The 11,893-nt window shown below is 35.4% G+C and overlaps 1 long non-coding RNA gene across 1 annotated transcript; it reads left to right on the top strand.

The window, feature by feature from the left end:
• The first annotated feature begins 1,543 nt into the window (after window positions 1–1,543).
• LOC144228841 (uncharacterized) lies at window positions 1,544–10,648 on the top strand. The gene is made up of 3 exons (XR_013334282.1): window positions 1,544–2,472; window positions 10,140–10,317; window positions 10,454–10,648. It is a non-coding gene; the product is annotated as an uncharacterized LOC144228841 (long non-coding RNA).
• Window positions 10,649–11,893: the final 1,245 nt, after the last annotated feature.

The raw sequence follows: 11,893 nt of genomic DNA, 5'->3' as shown, positions 1-11,893 counted from the left end.
TTGTTATTTTCCCACTTTCTGGCAATGAGATATTTGGTAAATTATTCTCAAATAACTTTTTAAATAGAGAGTACCAACTATTTTGAAGGATTGTTGTAAAGATAAAGTGACAAAAGCTAGAGAAAAAATAATAAGCTTACTGAATAACACAGTGACTTTTAATAAGTGCTATTCCCTTCCCAAGCATAAGTAGTACTTATTTTACTAAGTACAGATTGAGGGGGTCCTATATTTTGAGAAAGCTGAATAAGAAAGAAACCAGCCAAATACTTGGTGTAAGTAACTTTGAGGCCTAAATGATCTTTTTTTAAAAAATATAATCTAGTTTTAACATTAATCATTTATAATTTTATTTGAAATATTATTGTAGAGTCAAGATAACACTGTTAAGAGCCATTTAATCAATCAGATTTAAGGTAAATATTCCCAGAGTATCATACTTCAGAAAAAATCATGACAATCTTACTTTTAAATCAAATTCGTATACTTAGGTTCAGAACTAGAACTTTCAGTAACAGCTTCTATAAAATATTCAAATTCAAGGAAATATTTGTCTTGAATGTCATGGAAGAGGCACACATTTTAGAAGTAAATCTTGGTGATTTATGCCTAATGTTTTTTTTCTATACTTTTTAATTCAGAGACATTGCTAAGTTATACCTCTTAAAATAATGAAGGAAAATGATGGAAGAAAAGGGAAATCTCTTTATATTTTAGAAAACTATGAGAGGTGTTTTCATTCATTAAATTATACTACATCATTATATTATATTCAGATATTACAGTTATTCAAGTAGAAAAATAATAATTTGAAGAATACTTCAATATGTTTGGAAACTTTAGAAATAGGCCTATACAGCATATATATAATGTTTGATTTGAGGAAGAACTATGAACATTAATTGTCAATGGTCTCAACTTATATTCACAACTTTTTATTTAAAATATTTTGTTTTCCACTATAAATATTTGTATGGCATGTGTTTCATTTAAAAATATATTTGAAATACCAAAGTATTTTATTCAATTTGGTTGATTCCAGATATGTATTGTTCAGCATATATCTGGTTGTTTAAAATACGCAGAAATGGGGCTCCTGGGTGACTCAGTGGGTTGAGCATCTGACTCTTGATTTTGACTAGGTTAGGATCCCAAGGTCATAGGATTGAGCCCCACTTCAGAGTCCACATTCAGCATGGAGCCTACTTGGGACTCTCTCTCTCTCTCCATCTGCACTCTCCTTTGCTTGCATGCTCTCTCTCTATATATAATTTAGATAAATAAATAAATAGAATTATAATTTCACACAGATAAAAATGTTATAATGAAATTGAAATGCATATTGTGAATTCTGAACTAAAATTATTAGTGTAGTATTGAAACAGTTAACAGATGAAAAATGGAAACAAAATGTGAATAAATTTGTATATGGCAGAATCATCTTAGAATGGTAGAAAAATCATCATTATAGACTTTCACATTTTTGTCATCTCTTGCTTTATTTAATTATACAAAATTTAAACCTGTTGATAAAATTTATGTTTTTATTTATGAAATCTGAGGTTGATTGCTAATAATAAAATATAATTCCACTGCATCTCTTCTTGCCTTTTACCTTAGAATTTGGTAAAATTAAATATACATATATATCTCAATAATCTTTACATAATGTTCTTTAAATTATGAAAGTAATCCATATTTATTAATTAAAATATGGAAAATAGAAAGAGGTTCAAATTCATAATATCCTCAGCAGTTAAATAGAGTTGTGGCTGAATATTCTGGGACTTTTAAGGGATACACTTAATCTACTGTATTGATAGCAACAATCAGTTTTTGGAGTTCAGAACCATGGGCTTAGAAATTAACATGGACTCCAGGGGTTCCTGGGTGGTTCAGTCAGTTAAGCATCCGACTTCAGCTCAGGTCATGATCTCCCAATTTGTGGGTTTGTGGTTTTGTGGGTTCGAGCCCCGCCTAAGGCTCTGTGCTGACAGCTCAGAGCCTGGAGCCTCCTTCAGATTCTGTGTCTCCCCCTCTCATGTTGTAGATTAATCTCAAGCATGGTTGAATACTAACATGCTATTTCTGCTTCTGTAAATCCACTCGGCAAGCTTGTCCTTCCCTGTTCTGGCTGACCACACCCACACCTGTACTTAAGGTTACAGAAACACCATGTCACCATTCTAGCCTGGTGGTCTATCACGTAGTCACTACTCCACGGCTTCTCAAATGTCTAATTATGGTTGGTCATTTCAAGACAAAGAAGTTAAAATTGATAGGTCTCTGCCAAAACTAACACCTGAGTGTCACAATGCAATTGGTTACCGTGGTATGCTGTAGAATGTAATTGGTTAACTAAATAATGACACATTCTGCCTTACTGAGATCCTTATAAGCTCACCGTCACCTTTGTTCGTGGCCATTCTCTGCATTTCTCCATGAGATCAGGAGCTCAGGTTTGGCCCGGCCGTGAGTAAAATCTTGCCTCGCTTCTATTCGGCATTTGGTGGTCTTTTTGACCACCCTGTTTCACTAGCTGCCCCTCCCATGTTCACACTCTGTCTCTCTCTGTCTCTCAATAATCTATAAAAATGTTTTTTAAAAAATTAACGTGGACTCCAAAGGAAACAATGAACTCTACAGCCGAGAAGCAAAATACCAAATATATAAAAATGTGTATATATATATATGTATATATATGTATTTATAAATATATGTAGTTACACATGTATACACATGTGCATATATATATGTACTTATATGTGTATATACACATGACTTGGCTCTTTCACTAGGGCTTCTCTGTAGACTTGATAAATGAGATATCATAGGATCCATTCATATCATTCACATATGCACAATCTAAATTACAGAAGAGATCATTCCCCTTGGGATGAACACCTGACAAATGGGAATTTGAGACAAATAAACTACTTCTTCACATTTTCTTCTCCTGAAAGACTGTCCCGGCATGCAGTTGTTCATAAAACCTAGTGTAACATGGTTTTACAAACTGTTGCAAAATCCTGAAAGCTCAATAATGCACCGGTATTCCCTATCTCGCCTCCCTTTCTTAAATTCCTTTTTTTTTTTTTTTCCTTCAATCCATTCCCTGGAATTATAGTTCCTAATAGAATGCTAGAATATACACACAATCTTTTCCTCATTTATCTACTTGTTAGGAGAACAGAGACCAAGATAGTTGATTTCAGAAGTGTTCCTAAAATCAGACTCCCAGAATGGCATTTTTGATGTGACTTAGTGTCCTGATGGCAATTATCTGATTTTAGTTATCTCCTGGCTAGCAGTGGCATCCTGATCATTATCATTCTCAACTATTATTAACTGAGATCTGGTACATTTGGCAAGTGATATTTTGACATAAACAGTAACTGTGGGGTGTGAAGATTATGGCATCAAAGATAATTACAAGTATATTATAAGAAACCTTGCCCAAACCAGTCTCACAAAGATTTTTTCATATTTCCCCCTCTAGGGGTTTTACAGTTTTAGCTCCTATATTCAGAACTATGATCAATTTTGAGAGTTTTGTTTGTTTGTTTGTTTTATGATGTGATTAAGGCCTGAGGTTCATTGTTTTCCCATCTAGTTGCTATAGCAAAGACCCACTTAAATATCTTCCATATGTGAACAACTGCCTATTAACAAATATGCAATATTTGGTGACAGATATAAGCAAAGTATTTGAATCTAATATTATCTATTAACTTCACAATTTAGAAAAAAATAGAAAAAGTAGGCAGATTCAGAAAAAAAAATTAGAAAAACTAGGCACAAAAGAAAAAAAATTACAAAAAAGGCAAAGTGTATATTAGTGAATTTTGTTACAGTACAAGCTTTTGCTAATGCTCCCATGTCTTACAAGCAATATTTATACAGCTTTCTCATTGCATATCAGGGCTGTGAGTTAGCTCACATTGTCTCATTCTTTTATCTATCTTAACGTTCTAAGGTGTGAGTTAAAGTGCACCCCTATTTGAGGTGAGTCATTGTTTCGGCAGAGAAAAAGAACATGAAATCTGGCAAACACCTAAGCAATGGCTTAAACCATTTTTGTTCAGAATTGTCACATGCCATTCCTGCTCAAAGTTCACTGGTTAAAGTAAGTTAATATCTAAGCTCCTCCCCAAAGAAAAAAACCTTTATATGTCAATGGCAATAGATAAAGAAATAGATAAGGAGGGACAAAATAATTGGGTAAAATTAATACCATCTATATTGACAGAAAAAAATTAAAAACAAAGAATAGGGGCACCTGGGTAGCTCAGTAGGTTAAGCAATCAACTCTTGATTTCAGCTCAAATGATGTTCTCATGGTTCATGAGTTGAAGCACCATGTAGGGCTCTATGCCAACAGAGTGGAGCCTCTCGAGATCTTCCCTTCTTCCTCTGTCTATGCCCTTCCTCCCTCTCTCAAAGTAAATAAACATTTAAAAGAAAAACAAAGAATAGATTTAAGTTTGTACTTTAAAAACAATAGATATAGTTACTCTTGTGTATGTGTGGTGTTCTCACCTACTTAATATCTCTCCTTAATATTTTCTTTCAGCAAATTTCAAGTATGCAATATAGTATTATTAACTATAGTCACCCTGCTGTACTTAGATCCCCAGAAATTATTTATCTTGCAACTGAAGGTTTGTGCCCTTTATCAGTTATATGTCAATAAAAACTGGAAAAACAAACAGAAAAATATGTATAGAGTTTGACAATAACACTACTTTTTCTTTTATAAACTCTATTTAATTCAAAAGATATACATATATATATACATATACACACATATATGTGTATATACACATACATATAGTCCAACCTCTCTCCACTCTCCCCACAAAAAGGTTTTCATTATGTTGAGAAGTATGTGGTTTGAATGCTTCCGGAATCTAGATCTTACAGAAGTCAATTTTTAACTAATGTAAGATGACTGGCACATAAAAGTGAAATGAAAAAATGCAATTTAGCTTTTGTTTTATCTCCTAAGGTTAGGAATGTTCGGATTCCACAGCTTCTCCATGGAGACAGTTGACAACTGTCATCCCCAAGTATTGAAATTTGTAGCTCATATTTTACATCCCTTTTCTTTCAAGATTCTGTCATGGGAAATCAGGAGAATTATCTGCTTGCTTTGTGCAAAATATAAACATGACAGTCGGGTGTCGACTAGTAAAATATTTCAATATCCTGCAAATTTGAATAACGTATGTTCAGAAATGATAACCACACAGTATCGTTAGTACCTCTTTGCTAATCTAATATTCTAATTGAGCTGTACATCGTATCTACATAGAAATTCATTAGTATGACCAATCATTAAATTCAGGTCAGAGCTCATATGATTAAAATTAATTCTTTTTTTTTTTTAATTTTTATTTATTTCTAGGAGATAGAGAGAGAGAGCGTGAGCAGGGGAGGGTCAGAGAGAAAGGGAGATACAGACTCTGAAACAGGCTCCAGGCTCTGAGCTGGCAGTCAGCACAGAGCCCGACGCGGGGCTCGAACCCACGAACCGCGAGATCATGACCTAAGCGAAAGTCGGACACTTAACCGACTAAGCCACCCAGGCGCCCTGATTAAAATTAATTCTTAATAGGAGAGCTTGTATTTTTTAAAATTTTATGACCTAAAAACTGTTCTTCATAGTAAACATCGTTTTCTCAGCAATTATATTAAGTTCAGCAGAAAATCCAGAATTAAATTATTAATTTATAAGTAACCAAATTTCAAATTCCCAAACTAAGGTTTTGTGACATTACTGAAGGTTTCACTATTTTCCCTTACACTGTATTTATTAATTCTAGAATGTGCTTACAATTTTATGGAAAGAATTTAAATAATATTTTTAAACTTATATAATTATGTTTTAAGTAATACTTTGAAGGGTCTTTGTCAGTGTTTCAACAATAGGGTGGCTATGAAAATTCTCTACTCAGATCTCTTCCTGTGGGTCTATGCTTCTGGTAACATCACCATATTCATGTCAAGGACATCCTTCCCAGCTTGCTTCCAACCAATCACTGAGGATGGTAGATATAGTAAAGCCTAGACACTCCTGATTCTAAAATCATTGCTTGATATTTCCATAGGCTTGGCCAAAGCTTTCTCAGATGTAAATGGCAGTCTGAGACATTTCCTGTTCAACTCTCTTTATCTCTCTGTCTCATTTTGTAGGTTTCATCCCTACAAGCAAGTCTGAGGCTTCTCCTTTCCTAATGCTTCATCTCTTTTACCTTTTACAGGTATATCCTCAGTAAAACCTTCACGTCCAATTCCCTCTAAGAGAACCAAACTTATTCAGGTAGCAGCAATGGTTCTAGAAAAAAAAGGTAGCAGGTGGCATTTGGAGACTGATATATTTACTGCCTGTCAAGAAAAGGAGATGCCATCTTCAGTGGTAGGGGGAATATGGATTGTTCTAGCATAAGATGGGGTCCTAATTGCTCATGATTTCACTATGATGACCGGAAAAAAAAAAGGTCCAGTGGAGGGGACTGCCGTTGCAGTTGCAATGATCTAGGCTTTGAAAGATTTGAGGGGAACCAATGCCTTCAAGAAATGAGGTATTAATTGATTCTTAATGAGCTGTATTGGTGCCCTGCAGAGAGATGATAATAAACTAGGGTCTTTTTGGTAAAACCTGGGGCCCTGAACTATGAGGTGAGGACATTTAGATAGATTATCTAAATAGATGCTTCTGAAGAAATTGTCTCTCCTGAGCTCTGTGAATCCTCAGAGTTCATAGAGGTAATTCACCACTTTTCTCTAGTGAAAACTAGCACTTTATCTATGCTAGAAAAAGCCTTAGTGTCCTCTAAGTGTCACCAATTTGTGACAACCTCCCTTCAAGAGCTCCGTTTCTTCTCCCTTGGGCCATAGGCTGATAACTAGTATTAAATCAAAATATCACTCAACTGTAATGTGTTGAGCCTAATAAAGAAGCAAATATAAACTAAAGAAGCTGTAAAAATTAACTGACGAGTATTGTCAGGAGTCAGGGAGGAATCTCAGGCCTGCATTTTGGGGACAGGTGATAATAAGCCAGAATATAAGAGTGGATAAGGAACAATTCTTCTGAGGACACGGGGATTTAACACTCAGACAAGGATCCCAGAGAAAGAGGCAAGCTTTCTCTCGAAGAATGAAGAAATCTATGTCCCTTTAGTTAATGTGTTGAGCAACACAGACATAGCTGAGGGCACGATAAAGAAGCTTCAGGAAGAGAGAATGCTGGGTAGCATGAGAGGGGCCACAGTGGCCACCAAGGCCATCAGAAATGCATTGGTGAGAGACACCAGCAACACAGAAAGAGGTGGCTCTCCTCTGTAAGGCTCACTGATGATAGGAAAGGTAGTAGCAAAGCTGGCAGAGCTAATATCTATGGATACGATGGCAGGAACTAAAGACAATAGGAATGAGCACTAATGTCAGAAAATCAGCCATGGTGCATGACCTACATGCAGTGGTAGGGGTAGTTAATTGAGCATGCTATTCCTACGGGCAAAAGTGGCAGGCAGCCACTAAGGCACTGTTTAACATCTAAAATAAGAAAAATGGCAAGAATGGAGAACAGGACCATGAGGGTGGTCATTCCAGGTAAAGAGTAATGATCCCTTGCTCGGTTCCCAAGAACTGTGCCAGTTTTCAGATCTGTAGTTCATTTACTGGTGAGATAGCAAGATCGGTAGGCGGAAGGGTTTTTCTAGCATCATAGTTAGTACATATTGTTATAATTTCTCCATTTCTTCCCAGAAAGGAACTATAGACATTTACTTAAGTGACAACAAATTGAGGTGAGAGCTGCAGTTTTATTCTCAAGCCTGTCTGCTGGTCGAACTCTCTTTTCATTCTGGGATATCATTTGTTTACAATGAAGGCCTTTAACAGGTTGGGTGTGGCCCACCCCTATTGTAAAGGATACTCTGCTTTCCCTATTTTATTCTTTTTTTAATTTTTTTAAATGTTTTATTTATTTCTGAGAGAGAGACAGACACAGTGTGAGCAGGGAAGGGTCAGAGAAAGAGAGACACAGAATTCAAAGGAGGCTCCAAGCTCTGAGCTAGCTGTCAGCACAGAGCCTGACACGGGGGCTCAAACCCATGAACCACGAGATCATGACCTGAGTTGTAGTCTGGCGCTTAACCAACTGAGCCACCCAGGCGCCCCGGATACTCTGCTTTCCATGATTATGGAAAGCATTTAAATATTGATCTCATTTAAAAACTACCTTAACAGAAACATCTAGAATCCCATCTTGCCAAATATGTGGTTACCATGGTCTAGCCAAGTTGTCACATAAAATCAACAATCACATCATGTAATATATTTTCTTTCTTCACTTTCTTCTTCTTTTCTTCCTCCTCCTGCTTCTCTTTCTTCTTAATCTCTCTGTGCCTTTATCTAGAAAGGAGATTAAGAGGTGAAGACAAAGAGAGCTACATGCAAATGCTAGCCAACTGCGTTCTTATGATAATCAATAAAAATCAAGAAAACTGAGAAACCATGATTGCTGTCAACCAGGCTCACCATGATGCAAATGTTTCGTGTGAAATGAACATTTGATTCTGTGTGTCACCCTTGCTTATTCTTAATTTACCTCTCAATTCACTTGTGGAGTTCGGTTTTTACTGACAACAATGGTAAAAATGAAAATAAGAAGAAAAAGCCTTAATCATAGTTTTCCTGACAGTAATATGTAAGAAAAATGTTTTGTCTGATAAGTCTGAAACTTATTTAAAAGATACCAATCTTTACTTCTGTGATCTATGTTAAATGTCAACTATGTTTGACCATTTACTGAGAGCTAAAATTAATACTCAATTAATGTGATAAGACATAATTCACAGTCTATTTTTCAAGATGATCTGTGGGAGATACTGGTAATGTCTCCAAAGCAAGCTGTGCTTTTCATTTTATGGTTTCACATATTGAGAACTGTTTCTTATGAAAAAAAAATATATCATTCTTATTATTTATTTTTCTTTTTATCTAAATATTTAACAATATTCAGAAAAGGGCTAATTTCTACTTCATGCACTTTGAAAAAAAGACAGTATGGAAGGACAAGACCCTGAACTTTTAACTAATTGGAATAATTCACTCCAGGGGAAATTTTGATATATTCATCTAATCAAGAAATATTTGTTATGTACCTGCATTATGCCAGGCACTGTACTAGACACTGCAATTATTGTGGTGAATGCAAGGTATATTGTCTGGTATTTCTTCAAGCATATAGACTATGGAAAGGTGATAGTAATAAAATTGTAAAACCAGTTATTGTAGAAGGTAAAGTACGGGGTGCTATGTCTTGTGTCGCTTAAGAGTCAGGGAGCTTGGTTTATTCAGGAGTAATCGAATGTTTGGAAGATAGGAAAAGTATTTATGTAATATTGGTAGAGAAGTCACTAATATTTAATGTATATGGAGAATGCAAACTACCTTTGAATAAGTTTCTTTTTCATGCTGGCCCCTTCTCTATGGTTTACGGAGAATTAGGTTTTTTAGGTGTTTAGGGTTGTTTTTTGTTATTGTTGTTTTTGTTTTGTTTTTTGTTTGTTTTTGCACTGGGGAAAAATTCAACAGACTTGTAGCCTAACAAAAGCTATTATTTCAGGACCCTTTGTTTTATGAAGTGGTTGCAATGATAAGAATAGAGAATACTGAGTAGTGTGGAAGATACTTTTTATGGGGGACAGGATGTATCACAGATCATGACCCTGATATCTTTTCTGTGGAGGAGAAACATATGAGAACTTTCTTCGTTTAGAATTCCTCTCACATTAAAGGTTCCAAGGATGACAGAAAGGCACTCACAGGTAAGAAAGGAGATGCCTTGATTTAAGATCCAAAAATACCTTCAGGATCTGTAGGTTTATCTAGACTATTTGAATGTGGTGAAGTGTTAGAGTCCTTGCAGGACCAGCCAGCCAGTCACAGAGCCAGTACTGCAGACTCAGGACTGGATGTGAATATGCATGAGTTCTAACCTTGGACCATACCCTTGGGGTTTAAGGAATCCTAGAGCGTATCTCTAGTAATGTGGCTTACCAGAAGGATCACCAACTAGAGAACAAGTTTCACTGAAGTCAGACATTTTTTCTTTTTTTGCAATTAAGGTTTATTGGAACTCTGTGGTGTAATTTACAATGCTCTAATCTCTAGCAGTCAAGAAAAATTAGGGCTGCTAATTTTGGAATCTGGAGCCTCTAGCAAAAGGAGAGAGACAGCTTCTGCCTAGATGTGCCCCCTTGGGACTGGGGACTTCCTGGGGTATTAATCACCCAGGCAGAACTAGTAAGTATGTTACGTTTGTTTTTTGTTTTGTTTCTGTTTTGGTTTCTGTTACCTCTATTTTTAATAGTGATATGTTGCATTTCAAATAGATCAAATACTAGAAAATACATCTAATTTACCACCTCTATCTCACCAGGAATATGCAAGCAGGAATGGTTCCTTTTGCCTGTCTTTTCAGCTGAGTTCTGAAAATGTGTTTGGAGGTTATTGTAGAAACCACTACATCACTGCATCCCTTCTTATTCTCGAGAGCACAGCTAAACATTTGCCAGCCACGTCGGTGCTGTTGATATTCTGTGTGGCCTTGTGGCCAAGTTCTCTCAAATAAAAAAGGTACATCTGCCATGTGTTTTACTTCCAGGTTGGGCATTAAAACACATCCCCTGTGTTTTGTTTTTTTCCCCCACAAAGTCTTTTAATTTCAGCTGGCTGTCTCCCTCTGGCCCTGGAAGATAGCAGAACCATGGCTGGAATAAGGTCGATGTGGAGGAAGAGCTATACACCTAACAGAACATCACTCTGCAGTGGAAGAGTGCTCCTGTTTGGGCTTATTTTTATAGTACTTTAGTCCAAAGTAAGGATTACATGGTTATAATGCTAGAGGAAAGTGGCTTCTCGAAAGCAATTGTTATTTTCTTGCTGCTAAAGCTGAGTGGGGACCTGATTAAATATTTTTAAAAACACATATGAATTACGTTTTCATCTAAATTCAAAATAGGAAAATTCAAAATTGTTACACAATAAATAATTCCAAATTAAATCACATTTACAAATTTAAATATACCAAAAAATCCTCACAAGAATGATTTTCCAAATGAGCTATCCATTCACAAATGCACACATACATACCTATAGGTAGGTAATAATTAAGGTAATTTTTTAACTTTGTTTTGCAAACTTTATGCCATGGAAATTGAATTTCATCATGCTTCCTGCTATTTTATTAATTAGGAGAGAGCATCAGCCATTTGCTCAAGATGGTTTTCAAAGTCAAACAAAAATGAATAAAATTACTGACACTGAAAATTACTGACATGAAATCAGTGTCTTCTTCCTTAAATTTTGGAATAAACTAAAATTTGCCATGATATAAATTCTCTATAAGAAGAGGTGACTTGGGGCGCCTGGGTGGATCAGTTAGTTAAGCATCCAACTCTTAATTTCAGCTCAGGTCATGATCTCACAGCTTGTGAGCCTGCTAGGGATTCGCTCTCTGCTCCTCCCCTACATATGAGCACTCTCTTTCTCAAAATAAATAAACATTAAAAAAAAGAAAAGGAGATTTAAAGAAAAACTTGTAAGGTGTTTTATTTAATATAAATTAATATTCTTCAGGTCTTATGTTTAATTTTTCCCAAAACTATTAATTCTTAATTTTAACAATGGAAAACATGCACTCAAGTAAGTAATNTAAGTAATATTAAAGGCATTAATACATTTTTTGCTCTGATTGTGTATTCAATATTTTATAAAAATATAACAAAATATAACTTAAATTAAGTAGAATGATAAACTTGATTATATGTCCAGGAAAACAAGATATTAACATTATACAAATCTAGAGAAAACACATTCT

This window comes from Crocuta crocuta, unplaced genomic scaffold (assembly GCF_008692635.1).
Source record: "Crocuta crocuta isolate KB4526 unplaced genomic scaffold, BGI_CrCroc_1.0 scaffold173, whole genome shotgun sequence".
NCBI lineage: Eukaryota > Metazoa > Chordata > Mammalia > Carnivora > Hyaenidae > Crocuta > Crocuta crocuta.
This window is presented reverse-complemented; position numbering and strand designations above follow the sequence as displayed.